Source organism: Pinus tabuliformis, chromosome 5_1, assembly GCF_031772625.1.
Source record: "Pinus tabuliformis cultivar Carrire ecotype Pingquan chromosome 5_1, CPIR1, whole genome shotgun sequence".
NCBI lineage: Eukaryota > Viridiplantae > Streptophyta > Pinopsida > Pinales > Pinaceae > Pinus > Pinus tabuliformis.
In genome coordinates this window covers 579,578,098-579,601,632 of record NC_142305.1, presented here as the reverse complement: position 1 = coordinate 579,601,632, position 23,535 = coordinate 579,578,098, and positions in this window count along the sequence as shown.

Sequence of the window (23,535 nt, the reverse complement as noted above, 5' to 3'; positions counted from 1 at the left end):
CAGAAAGAGCATGATCAGATTGGTGCACCATGACATATACAAAGGGGGAGCTCATTCAGAGATTTCAGCAGGTACTCAGGGGGAGCTTATAATGCATTGTTGGCATTATGGAGGAAGTACAGAATGAGATCATGGATGCTGGTATGAATATTGCTGCAACACGTCTCTATCTCTTTCATGGTCATGGATTATGGTTCTTCTTTACAGATCTGGTTCATATTCAGGGGGAGCATGCTCTTAGGGGGAGCATAACCCTTTGCCCTTGATGTCAAAGGCGGAGAGTGATTGGTTGTTGTTGCCATCAAGTCCAAAGGGGGAGATTGTTGGCATTATGATACATATGTTGTACTTGATGGCAACCCACTCATCTCAGATAATAAATTATAGTGTAGAGAAAAGTTCACGCACTTATATGCAGAGAAAAGTTTATTTCATGTAGAGAAAAGTTCACGCACTTTTATGCAGAGAAAAGTTTATTTCATGTAGAGAAAATTTCACGCACTTTTATGCAGAGAAAAGTTTATTTCATGTAGAGAAAAGTTCACGCAATTTTATGCAGAGAAAAGTTTATTTCATGTAGAGAAAAAGTTCACGCACTTTCATGCAAGGAAAAGTGCGTATATGTTGGAGAACTTACCTTTGGTCCATGGTAGTTAGTCCTTGGTATTTGAACCTATGAGGAAAAGCGCGTATATGTTGGAAAACTTACCTTTGGTCCATGGTAGTTAGTCCTTGGTATTTGAACCTATGGTTTTGGATCATGGTATTTCGTCAAAAGTGTTGATCTCACGTACTTTCATGGTTGGTTCATGGTATTAGTCCAATAGTTTTTTTGATCCTATGGTTTTGGCCAATGGTATTGTGAAAGGCCTAAGCCTATATAAAGCAAAGGAGATCACTTGGCTAATTCATCCTTGCAAATTGAATATCTTAAGATCTGAAATATTGGGTTATTGTTTTAAAAGTTTGATCTATGAAAGTGAAGTTGAAAGCAAATCTGTGAAGGGTGATCTCTCGAGCGCTGCCACTGCGGAAGTGTGGAGGCGCCATAGAAGGCGCAGTGCGGAGATGCCACAGAGGTGCCACAGAATGCGCAGTGCGGAGACGCCACAGAGGCGCCACAGAAGACACAGTGCGGAGGCGCCACAGAAGGCGTAGTGTGGAGGCGCCACAGAAGGCGCAGTGCGGAGTCGCCACAGAGGCGCCACAGAAGGTGCAGTGTAGAGGCGCCACAGAAGGCGCAGTGCGGAGGCACCACAGAAGGCGTAGTGTGGAGGCGCCACAGAAGGCGCAGTGCGGAGACGCCACAGAGGCACCACAGAAGGTGCAGTGTGGAGGCGCCACAGAAGGCGCAGTGCGGAGACGCCACAGAGGCGCCACAGAAGGCGCAGTGCGGAGGCGCCACAGAAGGCGTAGTGCGGAGGCGCCACAGAAGTTGCAGTGCGGAGGCGCCACAGAAGGCGCAGTGCGGAGGCGCCACAGAAGGCGCAGTGCGGAGGCGCCACAGAAGGCGCAGTGCGGAGGCGCCACAGAAGACGCAGTGCGGAGACGCCACAGAAGGCGCAGTGCAGAGGCACCACAGAAGGCGCAGTGCAGAGGTGCCACAGAAGGCGCAGTGTGGAGGCGCCATAGAAGGTGCAGGTGCGGTGGTCGCGGCGCCACAGAAGGCACAAGTGCGGAGGTAGTACAGATATCGGCATATCTATACCAGTGAAGTTGCGATCCCTGCTTAAAATTTGTTTTAACTACCTTTGACTATTCTGCAGGGTTTTGGGTGCATAACTGATGTTTGGTTACTGGTATTGAGTTCAGATAACAGCATGATTAATGACTTATCTTTATGTACTAGATCTGGTTGATAACTCTCATAATATCATTGTATATGTATGGATCTGGTGATTGGGTGATTCAGAAGGTTGTTTGATTATGAGCTTCAATGTTGTTGTTGGGTCCAGTATGAAAATTGGATGAAAAGTGGCCTTTCAGATTATGTGTTGTGCTTCAGTGTATCCAGTCTGAAAATTGATGAAACGTGGTACCTGGAGGAGAGAAGATTGTAGGCCAGCGCCTATGTACTAGTATCTAAGCTAGTACAAAAGCTAAGGCAGATCTTTGGAGCATTGTAGCAGGTAGCAGCCTGCGTACTAGTAAATGGATCGGCTAGTACAAGAGCAAAGGGGGTTGTAGCTCCCGTACTGGTATAAGACTGCACCAGTACAAATATTGTAAAAGGATTTTCTTATTAAGAAGAAGATTGAGATGACTTGCAGCAGGTGGTTTTTCTCCCGCATTGGGTTTCCACCTTATATCATGGTGTTCATGTGTGTGCCTTATGTGTGATGATCTATTCTCTATTACTGCATCTGTTATCTGATAATATGGTTGATAATGTTCTAATGCACTCATTGAAGATCAATTAACTTAATCATAAGAAGTTGTGGAAGTAGCATATATGAATCTGATTATGGAAATGAAAAAGTTTTATTAATGTGATAATATTGATTCACCCCCCCTCTCAGTATTATTTCCAACAGGATTCAACCAAGTTGCTTGTTTGAAGAGTATTTTATGGTCAAGTTAGAATAAAAAAATTTCTTACAAGAAAATACACAAAACTTATATCAACAAAAAATAGCTTTTGTATTTATAACAAAATGATAGCAAAAAAACACTTTATTTATCATATGAAAATGATGGGTAAAAATAAATATCAAATGTGATGTGATCGATAGGCGTGCCTATTAAATTAAAAGTAAAATAATTCAATTTGTTCCTAATAATAAGTGGGAGATGGGTAATTCTTTCAATTATTCATATAAAAATGATATGCATAGTTCGTTGATAAGCATATATATACTTAGGGTGGATGTCGGGTTGTGTGATTTCTTTTTTTAAGAGACCAGATTACGTATCAAAGGAATATGATTTGACTAAGAACCACATCAATGACTCCCATTTCACCAAGAATTCTAATTTTCTATGTAACATGTGTCTCTTGATCTAGTGTCGATCGGTATTATCACTGCACTCTTTTTCCTCTACTTGGATGGGTGATGTGTAGTCTTGGGGGAGTACAACATCGCATTATGACAATGATTTTCCCAATATGAAAATAAACCATGCTATATCATGGTAAATCATGGTCAATAAACATGCTCAGAATGTGCCAAATTTTGTGTTAGGGTCCAACATGACATCGTGACGATGATGGTCATCCATAGTCAACCATTGTCCAATGTCACATTGTGACAAAGATTATCCCAATTTAAAAATACACCCATGCCAACCAAGGTCCAATGTCGTATTGTCACAAATATTCTCTCAACATAAAAATCAATCATCATGAACCATGGTCCAACGTCACATTCTGCAAAAGTTTGTGTCAATATGAAAATAAACCATGGTCAACAATATTTGTTTTATGGTTTATAATACTTATTTATCTACATTGGGTTTATAATCACTTTGGTTTTAGTATTAATACTTTTAGTTATTTAGTCCCTTGTGTTTATAATACTAATAATTTTGGTTTATTAATCTAATAATTGATATTCATAGGTTATAATATTATTCATACGGTTTTGTTGGCAGTGTTGGACCCGCCAACATGTAAGGGGGTCTCCCTATTAAGCAGTCCCAATGAGCCCTCAGAGCATTTGGTGTAGGAGTTCCAGCAGTGGGTCGTACGGTAATGCGTTAACTGTGATTTCACACAGAGGCAAGTAAGATGTCTTTGTTGGTAGCAAGGGTGTGATAGCTCCAGCTAGCCAAGGAAGGTGCATGAGAGGTTCTGACACGCAGGGGTTGAGATGAGTGTGGCCATTGGAAACCTATGATAGCACACAATTAAGAACAGAACGCACAAGCGAAGATGCATCACAACATGGAAGGAAAGTTAGCAATAAATTCAAAGTGATGGTTAAACCAACAACACATTTAAGAAATATTCATACATGCATACACAAATAGCTATACATGCATGTGTAAGAAAACCAATACATATATTGTTTAGAGTAAACCAGATAGCATAGAATACAATACAACATATGCATGAAACGTGTTGGCTCTTGTTATACTAAGAAGTGAAAGTTCCTATCATACAATACATCCATGTCCAACCACTAGTCCCAATAGTGGAATGTTACAACCACAATCACCTGCTCCTCCAAAGAGATGTATTAGCTCTACACAATGGAGAAGCCAAGGCTCATTACAATACTGTCCAAGCTCTCCCCAAGATATTATTATCAAAATCTTGGCTCACCAAAAGCCTTTACAATGAATTATGAGGTTCTATTTATAACAAAGGGTGGGGTGACCCTTGGCATTCCCCTTTGTCATAGTTCATCTAATCTCATGACTCTTCATGTACTCTATCACTGTTACATCCAAATATCAACACTTGACTTTCACTTGAAAAGACATTACATTAGAATGCACATGTGTCCATGTGAGAGAAAATGGCTTGAGTAATCCTTGCAAGACATCACTGAAACTCGGTCTGTTATGGTGAGACCAACTCTTTAACATGCTTGTGATGGTGAAGATGGTGAGCTGATGCGAAGCTTGGTTGTCCATTATGGTTGGCATGTGCTCAATGGTGACTTCCTGTTGAAGTGAACCCTTGTCTCCATTACATCCAGGTGCATTGGTGTGGCTCCTCCATCCAACTCATCTGCTAACATGTGCATAGTCTTCCTGGGTGCGGTCAAACTGGAAACACACTAATGCATAGTGTTTGTGTTGATATTCTAGTGTGTGCTGGTGTTCATGTGCATCAATTGTCAACTACATGTTCAGCTCTAGTTGGACTTGCTTCTTGTCTTTGCCTCGGTGAGTGTGCTAAATGGGTGGGATCACATGTGTGCGCATGATGACATGCATGTTGCTGAATTCCCTTGCATGTGATCAAAAACACTGCTCACCATGTTTGTTTTGTGTCAGCTGTTGGGATAGATCTTTTACTTGTACCGACATAGTTTCATCTGTGAGTGCATGTTGCGCACGCTGTTGTACATGTTCTTGCTAAAACAAATTCTCTTGTATATGCACCTCCTTTTCTTCCTTGAGTTTCTTCTTGAGAACATGCAACTCCTTCTCTATTCCATTCTCTCTCTTCGCGTGATCTTCATATCACACTGTCATCTCATAACCTAAGTATCCAAAGTTGCTTTCACCACAAGTGGATATGCTTGAGCTTAAAACTTTGTTCTGCCTTAGTGTTGTCAACAACCTTCCTCTTGCATTCGTTGCATCCGGTATGCTGCCTTTAGCTGATGTTCATGATGCTACTCACTGTGATTATGTTGTCATCATATCTCGATTTCCTTGTCTATGAACAACTTGATGTCTTCGTGGGTAGTCAAGTCCATAGACACTTCATTGACTGCATCCCCAACTGTGCTTTGAACGGTGTCTTTGAATTTGCTATATTGGAAACCATTATACCTTTATTTTTTAGAGGTAGATGAACACCTGCGATACTTGGATACATGGAAACACTCATGGCAAGAAATCTGTCAATCGAAAACCAAAATGAACTTGAGAACTAACTTGCAACATACCTGTGTGACTAATCATGAAGGTTGCGCAATTTCCATCGGGAGGTTGGGAGACTGGCTGCCAAGGCTGCAAGGTAGAGTTTGGGATACTAGGAGGCTGATGAACTATTGGAACTATGAAATGCACAGTACAGTCTGGCTACTGACTGGTTGAATTGTGAAATGCACAATCTCAGCTGGCAATGGTTGTACGCTCAGTGACTGCATTACACAAGTTTCTAGGCCAACAATCATTGTCCATTAAAATTTCACAATGCAAGACTGGAGGATAGCCATTGGGATGAAATGTGCATTTCCATAGAGGGAGACAGATCCTTCCCTCTCAGGATTGCGCAATGTTGTCTTGGTGAGGCATTTTTCAGGCCAAGACTGTGCAAACTCAGCGATGGGCAACTGAAAGAGAATGTGAATGTGAATGCATGGTGATACTAACTGTAAGCATAAGTGAATGATCATGCATGAAAAAGTGAATGAAAGATTCAGAAAATGGAACAACATGCAGGTGAGTGAGGTGAGTCACCAAATTGATAATCATTTGTGAGAAACAATTTCATGCATGCAACAATAGTGAGATGTCAACGAAAACTAAAATGGTGCTAGTAAGAGCTAATATGTATGAAAACAATAGCAAATGCTCACTGAAATCAAGAATACAATATTCATACGAAGTGAAACACAAAAAGCGCCAGAAATGTAACACAAGACATGAAAAGTGGGCTTATCTCAAAACAACTAAGTTGAATGTGTCGATGACTCCTAGATGTAATGTGGGATGTCAGATTTGTAAGTTTGATGTGGGGAATGAGATCTACAGCATTCGGTTCATGAGTTCTAATAAAATCGAGGTTGCGACTCATATGCCACAAATCTAGGAAAAGTGACACTTAGCCGGAGTTTTCTGAAATGAGGCTTGCATGTAACCTTCGACTGCTAAAAATAGATCCCTGGAACAAGGGATTCCTTTGCATGCTACCTAGGGAGGAGCATCCCATGCATGCAAATCAGTTTTTCTTAGTCCCTGAGTGAACCAGTCAACTCAACTGCACATGCAAGAGGTTGTTCAACAGCTAGGAGAAAATGTGCATTTGAGGAAGGGAGTTGGGCTCGCTTCCTAGAAGATTTATGCAATTTTTGGGCATAGTAACTGACTACTACCTAGGATTGTGCAATTCCTGGGATGAGCAACCCTGTTGGGAGGAATTGTCGAATTTTCTAGATGATGCCTGACTAGCAAAAATACGCAATTTCTGGAGGGAAGGTTGGTTCCCTCTAAAATTTCACAATTTCTTAAGGGCCTTGCTCATCTTGTAGCTGGACCAAGCCTGGAGAAACAACCTATGAGGGGAATGCAACAAGCTCTCATGGACATTTTTTCATTTTGCAAGAAAATAACTGAAGATTGTGTACTTGATGAAGCAACACATGCTGCTGCGAAAGGTTGGTATGGAGGCTCCAAAACAAGGCTAAGGAAAAATGTTGGAGGGTAGTTGTAGCTGCTACAACACTAGGTGACACACTAGTAGAACTCAAACTCTCTGAATGGACCTTGTTCATGAAAATCAAGTCTAACACCTCCGGAAGTATTGTTTAGTTCTCCATTCATCTTGCTTTCCACACTTGCTTGATTGTAATATGTAGCATATGTCAAGCACTTCCTTGATTAACACACATTCCAAGCCAACTCAACACAGTTGTTTTGATTGGGGTTGAGGGGTATATTGGTGCACAAGAAATATAGTCGTCATAGTCTTAGTTTCATCTCTGGTGTTGCTCCACTACCAACAAGCCTGGATAGTACCCTGGCAGAGTCACATAGGAACACAGGCATGGCTCTATTGCCAGCGAGACTAGTCAGTACCCTAGCGGATTTAGTTACATTGCCTCTCTGTGCTGGAAGCCTTTCTCTTCTTTTGCCTTATTCATTTTCATTTTTTTAAAATTTTTAAACTTTTTCATTTTTCATTTTTTCATAACTATGCATAGCACTTATACATTTCAGAGGTGAAATAGGGATCCTGACTTATTGAGAGCATAATATAGTTTTCCTACAAAGAAGGAGTTTATTATACCTATGACGTGCTTTTTAAGGTCTTCCCCCTCATCCTAATCTACTTGAATGGTTTGAGAAGAGTTAACCCAAAAAAAACCAACTAGAGTAGGTGATAATACTTAGTGCCAAAGATTTGTGTTTTCACCAAGGTTTACTTTGAGTAGTACGTATTTTCTATTGATGTATCATGGACTGAAGAAAACAAGTTCTTACATAACAGAGTGGACAATAGATAACCAAATGCTAATAGTTGTACAAGTCCTCTTGTACTTTAGCCAACTTGTTTCAAGATTCATACATGGTTTCATTCGAAATTAACCTATGAACAAAATAAGCAAACAAACAGTAAATCAAAGTAGAAGCAAAAGAAAAGGTGAAATAAAAATTAGTAAGAAAACAGGTAAGAAGACAAACAAACCAACAAAGCAATTAATAAAACAAGCATGCAAGCAAATAGAATAAAAGAAAACATTACTCCTACTCCTAAGCTAATGGTGCATGGGACATTTCGCATGAAGTGATACTTCGAATGAAGCCACCAGTGCATTGGTTGACACATGTTGGTGAAGGAACAGTTTGTAAACATTGAAGTTGTGCAAATCAACAAGCATGAAAGATATAACGATGAAGATAGACACACTCTGAGCTTACAAGCGACCACAAAACAAATATGAGTGAAAGTGTATGACATGCACTCTATGGAGCTACCATGGTGTTGTGCTACACTGCATGCAGATGTTGAGTGTATGCATTCTCTTGACTGCGACATGCAAGAAAATGTGAGAATGGTAGACCACTTACAATGTGCATGTGTGCTTGATATGTAAGATTCCTCCAAATCATGAATGATGGGATCGCGTAGTTCGAGGGGAGGAAGTGAAATCCGGGTGTTTCGTTGATCTTCAATGCAAAGTAGAGAGTGATGAGGAGCCTTGACTGTTTCAACAATTTTCTTACTAGAAGTGAAACAAACCTTAGGACAACAAGGGCCTAACATAACCATCATCTTTGGCTAAAGTGCCTCGATAGCTTGGAGGGTTTCGACTTCGTTGATAGATAGATCATTGTAGACTAGTTCCTTGGACATATTAACAATGGTTGAATCAACATTGTGATCGGCTGAGGAAGTAGAGAGATCACAAAAACCAAGATCACAAAATTCAGGATGTTTGTTGGCATCCTCACGATTTGATGAATCAATAAGAGGGGTAGATGAGAAGCAAAAATTTTCACCCTATGTGTTTTCAAAAATGACAGATGATAAATTGGACATATTTTTGGAGGAAGATGCGTCCTCTCTGTAATGTAATGGCAGAGTGACATTCGACATGTCCTGTGAATGATAGGAAGTAGAAAAATCCAGAAATGATTTTTCATAGGGGAATGAGCAGTGAGAGAATCAGAAGGGGTGTCAGGATGAAGAGGATGAGGTGCAGTTGGAAGGGAGTCATCCTTCACCATGGGTTATTCTTTAGATTCCTGCACACAGTCATCATGAATGATGGCACAGGTTGGTTGTACAACACCAACTCCATCTACATCTTAATCCTCATTCACAATAGGGGAGGAGTCCAAAATGAAAGATAACAAGACAGTACAAACCAAAGGATCAACAGAATGGGGGGACGAATGTTGAAGGAACGAATCCACGTGACAACCAACAAGCTTGGGAGCCAAATCTACATAGATATTAATAGCATGTGGGGTGGGAGGATGTGACAGTTCAACAGATGTGTGTGCATGTTCTCCCAAATCCCTCTGCAGTGGTGGAGATGTTTGCTTAGGTGAAGGCGGATAGTCACTTGTGACAGCAATTGTGCCTGCCTGTAATTGCATAGCTCCATCACCAAAGTGTGCTAAGCAGGGTTCAAATATGTGAAGAAGATACTCAAATCTTCCATTATGAAATTCCCAATCAATGTTATCTGTGGGGAATTGATATGCAAGATTGCAAAAGCATGTGTAAAATTTTTCAATGGATTCATCGAGTGCTTTTCGTAATTCCAAAATTTCTTTGTTGAGTGATTTATAGTTAAATTGTTTGAAAGCACGGTCTATGTCTGTGACCAAATGAGCAAGAGAATGAATATACTTTTCCGGCAGTGTGGCAGACTAGTGCATTGGGTGCCCTTGAAGCATGTAGACAAACAAGGAATAGGTCATGTATTCTTCAAATATTCCATGCCTTTTGCATCAACCTACAATGCCGATCGCATGCCTAATCAAGGCTACGTGGCCTCCACCATCATATGTCTTATGAGACAAGTTATTCGAGAGCTTTTCCAAGGTAATGAAATCATTTCCATAGGACATGCAATGTGGAAGAGTAACTCGATAGTTAGTTGAGATAGATATGTAGAGATTCAAAACAAATGTGAGGACTTAGCTTCTCATCTAGCCTCATTCTAGCACTAAAATGTTGACGGTGTTGGAGCCGCAAACATGTAAGCGGATCTCCCTAGTAAGAATTACCAATTAGACCTCAAATCGTTTGGTTTAGGAGTCCTAGCAGTGGGTCGTATGGTAATTCTTTGACCATGATTTCGCACAGAGGCAAGTAAGATGTATTAGCTAGTAGCAAGGGTGTGACAGTTGTAGCAATCCAAGGAAGGTGCATGAGAGGTTATAATACACATTGGTTGAGATGAGTGCACCCCTTGGAATCCTATGATAGAACGCAGTTAGTAATGGAACACACGAGCAAAGATGCATCACAACATGGAAGGAAAGTTAGAAAGAAATCCAAAGTGATGGTTAAACCAACAATGCATTTCAGAAATTTTCATACATACATACACAGATAGTTATACATGAATGCATAAGAAAACCAATACATATATCATTTAGAGTAAACCAGATAGCATAGAATACAATACAACATATGCATGAAACGTGTTGGCTTTTGTGATATTAAGAAGTGTAAATTACAGTCATACAATACATCCATGTCCAACCACTAGTTCCAATAGCGGAACATTACATCCATAATCGCCTGCTCCTCCAAAGAGATGTACTAGCTCTACACAGTGGAGAAGCCAAGGCTCATTACATTACTATCGAAGCTCTCCCCAAGATAGTCTTATCGAAAGATTGGCTGACCAAAAGCCTTTACAATGAGTTATGAGGTTCTATTTATAGAAAAGGGTGGGGTGACCCTTGACATTCCCCTTTGTGACAGTTCATCTACCCTCATGACTCTTTATCTAGTCTATGACTATTACATCCAACTATCAACACTTGAATTAAACTTGATAAGATGTTACATTACAATGCACATCTGTCCATATGAGACAAAATTTCTTGAGTAAACTATGCAAGACATCACTGACACTCGGTCCATTGAGGTGAGACCAACTATTTACATGCTTGTGATGGTGAAGGTGGTGATATGATTCCAATCTCGGTCATCCGTGATTATGTGCATGCCCTCCATCGTGACATCTTTCTGAAGTGAACTCTTGCTTCCATTGCATCCAGGTGCATTGGTGTCTCTCCTCCATCCAACATGTCTACTAACACGCACATGGTCTTTTTGGATGTAGCTGAACTGGGACCACACTTATGCATAGTGTCCGTGTTGATCTTCCAGTGTGTGATGGTGATCATTTGCATCAACTGTCAACTACATGTTTAGTTCCAGTTGGACTTTCGTCTTGTATTTGCCTCAGTGAGTGTGCTAAATGGTTGGGATCACATCCATGCGTAAAATGACATGCATGCTGTTGAATTCCCTTGCATGCGATCAACAACCCTACTCACCATGTCTACTCCATGTGAGTTGATGGGATAGGTATTTAACTTATATAGGTGCAGTTTCATTCGTGAGTGAATGTTGCAAATGTTGTTGTACCTATTCTTGTTGCAACACATTCTCTTCTCTATGTAGCTCTTGTTCCTCCTTGAGTTGCTACTCGAGCACATGCAACTCCTTCTTTGTTTCTTTCTCTACCTTCGTGTGATCTTCATGTCACTTCATCATCTCATAGCGTAAGTCTCCAAAGTTGCTTTCGCAACAAGTGGATCTCCTTGAGCTTGCAACTTTCTTCATCCTCTGTGTTTTCAACAAGCTTCCTCTTGCATCCATTTCATCCGTTATGCTTCCTTCAGGTGTTGTTCATGATGTTCCTCATTGTGATGTTGCACCTATCATATCTTGATGTCCTTGTTTACAAACAATTTGATGTCTTTGTGGGTAGGCAAGTCTATGAACACTTCATTGACTGCATCCCCAACTGTACTCTGAATAGTGTCTTTGATTGTGCTCTATTGGAAACCATTGTACCTATATTTCTGAGAGGTATTTGAACACATGCAATACCTGGAGACATGCCAACACTCATGGAAATCAATCCTTCAGTCGAAAACCAAAATGAACTTGAGAACTGACTTGCAACATACGTGTGTGACTGATCATGAAGGTTGCGCAATTTCCACTGGGAGGTCAGGAGAATGACTACCAAGACTGCACAAGGCACATCTTGTGTTGCTAGGAGGCTAACGAACTACTAGAACTACATAATGCACAGTCTAGTCTAGCTACTTACTGTTGGAATTACACAATGCATAATCTCAGCTGGCAATGGTTGCAGGCTTAGTAACTGCATTGCATAATTTTATGGGCCAGCAGTCACTGTCCCTTAGAATTGTGTAATGCAAGACTAGAGGACAATTACTAGGAAGAAATGCACATTTCCTGAGAGGAAGACAAAGCCTTCCCTCTCAGGATTGCACAATGTTGTCTTGGTGAGGCAGAGTCAGGGCCAAGGCTACCTAGACTCGCCAACGGGAAACTAAAATAGAATGTGAATGCGAATGCATGGCAATAGTGAGTGTAAGCATAAGTGAATGATCATGCATGAAAATAGTGAATGAAAGATTCAAAAAATAGAACAACATGCATGCGGGTGAGGCGAGTCTCTGAATCAATGACCCTTTGTGAAAATTAGTTTCATGCATGCAACAGTAGTGAGATAAAAATGAAAACTAAAATGGTGCTAGTACAAGATAGTATGTATCGAAATTACAACAAGAACTCACTGAAATAAAGCAGACAACATTGATATGAAGCGAGACACAAAAAGCACCATAAATGAAACACAAGACATGAAAAGAGGGCTTACCTCAAAATAGTTGAGATGAATATGCTAATGACTCCTAGATGAAATGTGGGATGTCAGAGCTGCAAGGTCGACGTGAGGAATGAGCTCTGTAGCATCTGGTTCATGAGATTTGATAAAATCGAGGTTGCGACATGTATCTTGCAAATCTAGGAAAAGGAACACTTGAGACGAGGTTTCTGAAATGATCCTTGGATGTAACCATCGATTGCTAAAAATAGATCCCTAAAACAATGGATGCCTTTGCATTCTACCTGGGGAGGAGAAACCCATGCATGCAAATCAATTTTTCTCACTCCTGAAGCGAGTTGGTCAACACAACTGCACATGTAAGAGCCTACTCAAATACTGGGAGAAAATGAGAATTTCTAGAAGGCAGCTAGGCCAGCTGCCCAGGAGATTTGCACAATTCTTGGGCAGAGCAGCTAATTGTTGCCCAGGATTGCGTAATTCCTAGTAGAGAAGCCCTGTTGGGAGGAATTGTACAATTTTTGGATGAATCTTGACTAGCAGAATTGCATAATTTTGGAGCCTAGCAGGCTGCCAGACAAAATTTCATAATTTCTGGAGGAAAGGTTGGTTTCCCTCTAGAATTGTGTAATTTCTTGACGCAGCTGCTTAGCCCGCAGCTACACCAAATTTCGGAGGAACAACTTATGAGCAGAGTGAAACAAGCCCTAATGGATAGGTTGTCATTCTCCAATAAAATCACTAAAGCTTGTGCACTTGACGAAGAAAGAAATGCTATTGTGAAAGGTTGGCAGGGATACTCCAAAACGAAGCTAAGGAAAAATTTTGGAGCTTTCTTGTAGGTGCTACAACACTTAGTGACAAACTAGTAGAAATACAGCTCTATGAATGGACCTTGTTCGTGAGAAGAAAGTCTAACACCTCCAGAAGTATCGTTCAGTTCTCAATTCGTCTTAGATTCCACACTTTCTTGATTGTAAGATGTAGCAGCTGCCAAGCTCTTAGTCGATTGACACACATTCCAAGCCATGTCAACACAGTTGTTTCAATTGGGGTTGAGGGGTATATTAGTTACCATGTAGTATAGTTTTCAAATTCTTAGTTTCATCTCTAGTGTTGCTCCGCTACGATCAGGCTTGGCGAGTACCTTGGCGAAGTCACATAGGAGCACAAGCATGGTTCCACTACCAGCAAGCCTGGTTAGTACCCCGGGAGAGTTACTTGCATCACCTCTCAGTGTAGGAATCCTTTCTCTTCTTTCGCCTTATTCATTTAAAACTTTTTAAAACTTTTTTCACTTTTTCATTTTTCATGTTTTCATAACTATGCATAACACTTATTCAGTTGAGAGGTGGAAGAGGGATCCTGACTTATTGAGAGCAGAAGAGGTTGTTCCTATAGAGAAGGGGTTTATTATACCTGTGAGGTGCCTATTAATGTTTTACCCTTCGTCTTTCTGTACTTGACTAGGTTGACAAGGATTAACCCAAAAACAACCGACTAGAGTAGGTGATACTAGTTAGTGCGCAAGCATTGTGTTTTAACTAAGGTTTACTTCAAACATCACATATTTTCTATTGATGTATCATGGATTGTCTTTTCTTACATAAGAGAGTGAACAAAAGATAACCAAATGTTGATAGTTGTACAAGTCCTCTTGTACTTTACCTAGCTTGTTTCAATAGTCATATATGGTTTCATGTGAAACTAATATATGAACAAAACAAGCAAACAAACAATAAAGCATAGAATAATCAGAAGAAAAAGAAAAAGAAAAGTGAGTAAGAAAACAAGCAAGCAAGCATGCAAACAAACAAACTGAATGCAAACACTACTCCTACTCCTAAGCTAATAGTGCATGGGCCATCTCACGTGAAGTGATACTTCCAATGTAGCCACTGACACATTGGTTTACCCATGTTGGTGAAGGCATGGTTTGCGAACATCACAATTGCAAAATCCAACAAGAATGAAAGATATAATGATGAAGATAGATACACTCCAAGCTTACAAGTGACCACAGAACAAAGATGAGTGAAATCGTGTGACATGCACTCTGTGGAGATGCCATGGTGCTCTATTACACTGCATGTAGATGTTGATTGTATGCATTCTCTTGACTATGACAAGAAAACTTGAGAAATGTATACCACTTACAATGTGCATGTGTGCTTGCTATGTAATATTCCTCCAATGCATGAGCGATGGGATCATGTAGTTCGAGTGGAGGAAGCCAAGTCTGGGTGTTTGGTTGATATTTAATGCAAACTAGAGAGTGATGAGGAGCCTTGAGTGTTTCAACAATTTTCTAATAGGAAGTGAAACCGACCTCAAGACAGAAAGGGCCTGACATAACCATTAACTTGGGCTGAAGCGCCTCAATAGCCTGCAGGGTTTCAACTTTGTTGATAGATAGATCATCATAGACCAATTTCTTAGACATATTAACAATGGTTGAATCAAAATTATGATTATATGAGGAAGTGGAGTGATCACGACAACCAAGATCAAAAAATTCAGGATTTTTATCAACATCCTCATGATTCGATGAATCGGGTAGAGGGGTAGATGAGAAGAAAAGATGTTCACGCTCTGTGTTTTCAGAAATGATAGATGACAGATTGGATATATTTTCGGAGGATGTGTCCTCTTCGCAACATAATGGAATACTGACATCTGACATGTCCTATGAATGATCGGAAGAAGAAACATCCAAAAATGAGTTTTCCCAGGGGAAATATGTAGCGAGAGAATCACAAGGGGCATTAGGATAAAGTGGATGAGGAATGGTTGGAAGGGAGTCATCATTGACCATGTGTTCTTCCTTAGATTCTCACACACACTCATCATAAATGATGGCGCAGGTTGGATGCACATCACCAACTTCGTCTACAACTTGATCCTCATTCACAACAGGTGAGGAGTTGGGAATGGAAGAGAACAAGACAGTACAATCCGGAGGATCAATAGAATGCATGGACAGAGGTTGAGGGAATGAATCCACATGACAACCACCAAGATTTCAAGTCAAATCTACGTAGATATCAAGAGCTACTAGGGTGGGAGGATATCACAGTTGAAAAGATGTGTATGATAGCAACTATGCCTACCCGTGATTGTGCAACTCCATCACCGAAGTGTGCTGAGTAGGGTTCAGATATGTGAAGAAGATGCTCAAATATTCCATCAATAAATTCCTAATCAATATCATCTTCGAGGAATTGGTGTGCAAGATTACAAAAGCATGTGAAAAACTGTTCAATGGATTCATTGGGTGCTTTTCGTAATTCCATAATTTCTTTGTTGAGTGCTTTATAGTTAAAGTGATTGAAAGCACAGTCTATCTCTATGACTAGATGAGAAAGAGAATGAATAGATTTTTCATTTAGCGTGGCACACCAGTGCATTGGGTGCCCTCGAATCACGTAGATGAACAACACACAGGTCATGTATTCTTCAAAGATTCCATGCCTTTCTCATGAGCCTACAACGCTGACCACATGCCTAGTCAAGGCTAAGTGGCCTCCACCATCATATGTTTTATGAGACAAGTTATGCAAGAGCTTTCCCGAGATAATGAAATAATTTCCCTAAGACATACACTCCAAAAGAGCAACTAAGTAGTTAGTCATGATAGATATGTAGAGATTCAAAACAGATGTGAGGACTCATCTTGTCATCCAGCCCTCCTTCTAGTGCCAAAAAGTTGGCAGTGTTGGACCCGCCAACATGTAAGGGGATCTCCCCATTCAAAAGTCCCAATCAGACCTTAGACTGTTTGGTGTAGGAGTCCTAGCAGTGGTTCATATCTTAATGCCTTGATTGCGATTTCGCACAGAGGCAAGAAAGATGTCTCTGTTGGTAGAAAGGGTGTGACAACTCCAGCAATCCAAGGAAGATGCATGAGAGGTTCTAACACAAGAGGGTTAAGATGAGTGCACCCCTTGGAAACCTGTGATAGCACACAGTTAAGAAGGGCAACCATGAGCGAAGATGCATCACAACATGGAAGGCAAGTTAGCAAGTAATCCAAAGTGATGGTTAAACCAACAACACATTTTAGAAAGATTCATACATACATACACATATAGCTATACATGCATGCATAAGAAAACCAATACATATACCATTTAGATCAAACCATATGGCATAGAATACAATATAACATATGCATAAAACATGTTAGCTCTTCTTATATTAAGAAGTGTAAGTTCTAGTCATACAATACATCCATGTCCAACCGCTAGTTCCAACAGCGGAATGTTACAACCACAACCGCCTGCTCCTCCAAAGAGATGTACTAGCTCTTCGAAGTGGAGAAGCCAAGCCTCATTACAATCCTATCCAAGCTCTCCCCAAGATAGTATTATCGGAAGATTGGTCGACCAAAATCCTTTACAATGAGTTATGAGGTTCTATTTATAGCAAAGGGTGGGGTGACATTTGACATTCCCCTTTGTGATAGTTCATTTATCGTCATGAATATTCACCTACTCTATAACTATTACATCCAAATATCGACATTTGACTTACACTTGACAAGACGTTACATTGCAAAGCACATGAGTCCATGTGAGACAAAATCGTTTGAGTAAGCCATGCAAAACATCACTGGCACTCGGTCCATTGTGGTGAGAATAAGTCTTTGAAATACTTGTGATGGTGAAGTTGGTGAGCTGATGACAAGATTGGTTATCCGTGATGGTGTGCATGTGCTCCATGGTGACATCTTGATGAAGTGAACTCTTGCCTTCGTAGCCTTTGAGTATATTGGTGTGGCTCCTCCATCCAACTTCTCTGCTAACATGAAGATGTTCTTCTTGGGTGTGTCTGAACCAGCAACACATTGATGCATAGTGTCCATGTTTACCTTCAATTGTGTGTTGGGGGTCATGCACATCAACTATCAACTACATGTTTAGCTCCATCTAGAATTTCTTCTTGTCTTTTCCTCAGTGAGTGTGTTGAATGGGTGGGATTGCATGCATGTGCATGATGACATGCATGCTGCTGAATTCGCTTACATGCGATCAACAACACTACTCACCAAGTTTGCTCTGTGCTAGATGCTGGGATAGATCTTTAACTTGTATGGATGTAGTTTCATCCATGAGTACATGTTGCACCCACTGCTATACCTATTCTTGATGCAACACATTCTCTTGTCTATGCAGCTCATGTTCTTCCTTGATTTGTTGCTTGAGCACATGCAACTCCTTCTCTGTTCCTTTTTCTACCTTCGTCGTATCTTCACATCATGTCATCACCTCATAACCTGAGTCTCCAAAGTTGCTTTCACCACAGGTGGATCTACTTGAGCTTTCAACTTTCTTCTACCTCTATGTTGTCAACAAGACTCCTATTGCATTCATTGCATTTGGTATGCTACCTTCAGCTGTTTTTCATGATGGTTCTCATTGTGATGTTGTTGTCAGCATATCTTGATGTCCTTGTCTATGAACAACTTGATGTCTTTGTGGGTAGGCAAGTCCATAGACACTTGATCGAATGCATCCCCAAGTGTGCTCTAAATGGCGTCTTCGACTCTACTCTCTTGGAAACCATTGTACCTATACTACTAAGAGGTTGATGAACACCTATGATACCTGGAGACATGGCAACACTCATGTCAAGCAATCCGTCGGTCGAAAACCAAAATGAACATGAGAAGTGACTTGCAACGTAACTCTATGATTGATCACGAACGTTGCACAATTTTCGCCTGCAGTTCAGGAGACTGAATGCCAAGACTCTGCAAGGCACAATCTGGGTTGTTGGGAGGCTAATTGATTGCTGGAACTATGCAATGCACAGTCCAGTTGAGTTTTTGACTGCTGGAATTAGACAATGTGCAACCTCATCTGGAAATGGTTGCAATCTCAGTGACTGCATTGCACAATTTTCTAGGCCAGCAGTCATTGTCCCTCAAAATTTATGCAATGCAAGACTGGAGGATAGTCATTGGGTATAAATGCACAATTCCTGAGAGGAAAAAATTGCATTCCCTCTCAGGATTGTGCAATGTTGTCTTAGTGAGGAAAAGTCTGGGCCAAGGCTGCCCAGACGCATCGATAGGCAACTAAAAGAGAATATGAATGTGAATTCATGGTGATACTGAGTGTAAGCATAAGTGAATGATCGTGCATGCAAACACTGAATTAATGATTCAGAAAACGTAACAACATGCATGTGGGTGAGGTGAGTCACTGAATCGACGACCCTTCATGAAAAACAGTTTCATGCATGCGACAACAGTGAGATGTCAACGAAAACTAAAATTATGCTAGCACAAGCTAGTATGTATCAAAATGGTAGCAAGTGCTCACTGTAATCAAGCAGAAAACATTCATATGAAGAGAAACACAAAAAGCACCAAAAAGGCAACACAAGACATGAAATGCAGGAATACCTCAAAACAGCTGATATGAATGTGTCGATGACTCCTAGATGCAATGTGCGATGTCAGAGATGCAACGTCAATATGAGGAATGAGCTCTGTAGCATCTAGTTCATGATTTTTGATAGAGTTGAGGTTGCGACGTGTATGCCACAAATCTAAGAAAAGTGACACTTGGTGGGAGGTTTCCGAAATGATCCTTGCATGTAACCTTTGACTGTTAAAAATAGATCCCTAAACAAGGGATGCCTTTTCATACTACCTGGGGAGGAGTAATGTTTTTCTTAGTCTCGGAGGGACCAATCAACTCAATTGCACACGCAAGAGGCTGCTCAACTACTAGGAGAAAATGAAAATTTTTGGAAGGGAGATGGGTTGGCTACCTAGGAGATTTGTGCAATTTTTGGGTAGAGCATCTGACTTCTACCCATGATTGCGTAGTTCCTGGGATGAGCAGCCCTGCTAGGAGGAATTGTGCAATTTCCTAAATGAAACCTAACTAGCAAAATTGCGCAATTTTGTAGCCTAGCACACTACCAAATAGAATTGCACAATTTCTAGAGGGAAGGGTAGTTTCCCTCCAAAATTGTGCAATTTCTTAAGGGAGATGCTCAGCCTACATCTAGACCAAGTTCAGAAGAATAGCCTGTGAGGGGATGCAACAAGCTTTGATGGAAAGGCTGTAATTCTGCAAGAAAGTCACTAAAGTTTGTGTACTTGATGAAGCAAGACATGTTGCTATGAAATGTTGGTAGGGAGGCTTCAAAACGAAGCTAAGGCAAAATTTCACAGGGTGGTTGTAGCCACTACAATAGGTTTATAGTATTGGTCCTAGGCTTTCATATAAATCCATTGAGTTTATAATCATGATTAACCATGTTCTAACATCACATTGTGACAAACATTGTCTCAATATGAAAGTCAACCATGTTCAACCATCACCAACCATGATCGATCATGGTCAACTAGGCCGAATGCCACATTGTGATAAAGATTATCTCATTATGAAATTTTACCATGGTCAACCATTTCCAACCATGTTCATTCATGCTCAATCATGATAAGCCATGGTCCAACATCACTTTGTGACAAAGATTGCCTCAATATGAAAATTAAGCATGGTCAACCATGCTCAATCATACTCAATCATGGCCAACCATGGCCAATCATCGTCAATATGAAAACCAATCATGGTTAACCATGGTCAATCATGGTCAACCATGGTTAACTATCCTCAATCATGAGAAACCATGGTCAATCATGGTCAACCATTCAAAACCATGATCGAATTTTGCATTGTGACAAAGGTTGTCTCAATGTGAAAATCAACTGAGGTCAACCACGGTCAATCATGGTCAAGCATACTCAACCAAGGTCCAACATCACATTGTGGTAAAGGTTTTCTCAGTATGAAAATCAACCATGGTCAACCATGGTCAAGTATAGTGAAAAATGGTCCAACATCACATCGTGACAGATATTGTCTCAATATGAAAATCAACCATGGTGAACCATGTTTGCTTGAGGGTTTATAGTATATATCTTATGGTTTATATACCTTGGGTTTACAATATTAATCCCTTGGGATTAATATTATTCCCTTGGGTTTTTATTATTAATCCATTGGGTATATAGTTTCAATCCCTTGGGCTTATTAATCTAAAGCTTCATATTCCTAGAGTATGGTCAATATGGTCATTAAAGCTCAACCTTACTCTTAATATTATGATGCCACAATTGTACACAAATATTTCCATTGTTGCAATGTAAAAAACCTTGTTGCAATGTTGCATTAAAACCATATTATATAACAATATAATAATGGTAAAGCATGGCCCAAATCACATTTTGAAAAATATTGTGTCAATATGAAAATAAACCATGGTCAACGATCCTTTTTTTAGGGTGTATAATATTTATCCTAGTCTTTATATACAATATGTTTATAATCTCTTCGATTTTTAGTATTAATCCTTTTACTTTATTAGTATGTTGGGTTTATAATATCGATCCCTTCGGTCTATTAATATATAGCTTCATATTCCTAGGGTATAATATTATTCATAGGATTTAAAATATTAATCCTGGGGTTTAATATAAATCCATTGTGTTTATTACCATGGTCAACCATTGTCCAACATCACATTTTGACAAATATTGTCTCAATATGAAAATCAACCATGTTCAACCATCATCAACCATCATATACCATGGTCAATCATGTTCAACCATTGTCCAACATCAAATTGTGACAAATATTGTCTCATTATGAAAATTAACCATGGTCAATCATGGTCTAATATCACATTGTGACAAATATTGTCTCAATATGAAAATCAATCATGTTTATCCATGGTCAACCATGTTCAATCATTATCAATAATAAAATCAATCATGGTCAATCATGGTCAAAAACAATCAACCATGGTCCAATGACGCATTGTGACAAAGATTGTGTCAATATGAACATCAACAATGGTCAACTATGGTCTGTCACACATGGAAAATTTTAGGGGCTAATATTCGCATGTGGGCTAATTCTCCATGCTTAAAAAAAAAAGATTCATTAATTTCCATTTTTTTAGGAAAAGTTTCACCCAATTTTTATGTTTTAAATATTTTTAACCTTAATAATTGCCAAACTTTCATATAGGAACTATATAAAATTATTGGAAATTTGAACATTAGGGAAACATCACCAATCATTTTACAAATTTCATATCATGGACTAGTGATATTTGCCAAGGTTTCTAAACTTTAAGATAAATATCCATCATTAAAATTTTCCTTGTAGTCATGTTTAACCATGATTAATAACCATGTTCACATTGCGACAAAGATTGTCTCATGGTCCAACATTACACTTTGATGACCACGGTCATCCATGGTCAACCATGGCCGAATGTCACATTATGACAAAGATTATCTCAATGTGAAAATCAACCATGGTCAACCACAATCAATCATGGTAACAACCATGGTCAACTAAAGTGCTACGTTTCATTGTGACAAATATTCTTTCAATATAAAAATAAATCATGCTCAACCATGGTCTAACATCGCATTACGACGAAGATTGTGTCAAAATGAAAATAAACCATGGTATGCCATGCTAAATCATGTTTTTTAAGGGTTTGTAATATTTATCTTAGGCTTTATACACCTTGGTTTTATAACCCCTTTATCTTTTAGTGTTAATACTTTTGGTTTATTAGTCCCTTGGGTTCATGAAATCAATCCCTTGGGTTTATTAATCTAAGGGTTTATATTCCTAGGTTATAATATTATTCATAGGGTTTCTAATATTAACCTTAGGGTTTAATATAAATCTCTTGGGTTTATAATCATAGCCAACCATGCTCCAATGTCACATTGTGACAAAGGTTGTCTCAATATGAATATCAACCATTGTCCAACATCGCATTGTGACAAATATTTGTCTCAATATGAAAATTGACCATGATCAATCATGGTCAATATGAAAATCAAACACACTTAATCATGGTGAATCATGGTCAACCAACCATGGTCCAATGGCACATTGTGACAAATATATTAGGGTTTACATTATTAATCCCTTGGGTTTAATATTATTACCTTGGGGTTTTAGTATTGATCCATTGGGTTTACTTGTGCCTTAGGTTTATAATATCGATCCCTTCAATTTACTAATCTAAGGGTGCATATTCCTAGTGTATAATATTATAGATAGGGTTTATAATATTATTCCTAGGTTTTAATATAAATCCCTTCGGCTTATAATCCATTAGGTTAATAATAAAAATTCCTTAGTTTTATTACTTCCTTGGGTTTTTAATATTAATAATCTCTTGTAACATTTACAGTACTAATAGAAAGATTTTGTAATATTAATCTCTTGGGTTCTCAATACTAAACCATTGCTTTTTTAATATTAATCCTTTTATTTTATTAATCTCTTATGCATATAATTATAATCCCTTCAGTTTATTAATCTTAGGTTTTATATTGTTATGGTTTAATATTAATGCTAGCATTCAATGTTACTCCCTTGGGTTTATAATTCCTTGGGCTTTTAATATTAATCACTTGGGTTTAAGTATGGGGGATTTACGCAGTGCATTATATTAGATATCATTTTTTTTTTTGGGATTCAACTGCGTTAAGTAAGTCATTCAAACGTATGACCATTTCCATGAGAGGTAGTCGTAACTGACTAATTTCTCATGATTTTTGAATAGTTCACTTAGCACTCATTGCATCGGGTGATGCTCACAGGGGTGAAGAAGTGGGATTGAAACTAGTGAAATGTGGAGAACGAATCACATAGCATCAATCATCACTTCCCGGGCTTGCACCCGGTAACCAGGACTTCCCAGGAGGTCACCCATCCCAGAACTCCTCTGGCTCAAGCGCGCTTAACTGTGGAGTTTTTCCACAGTCAAGCCCACTTAGCTTGCT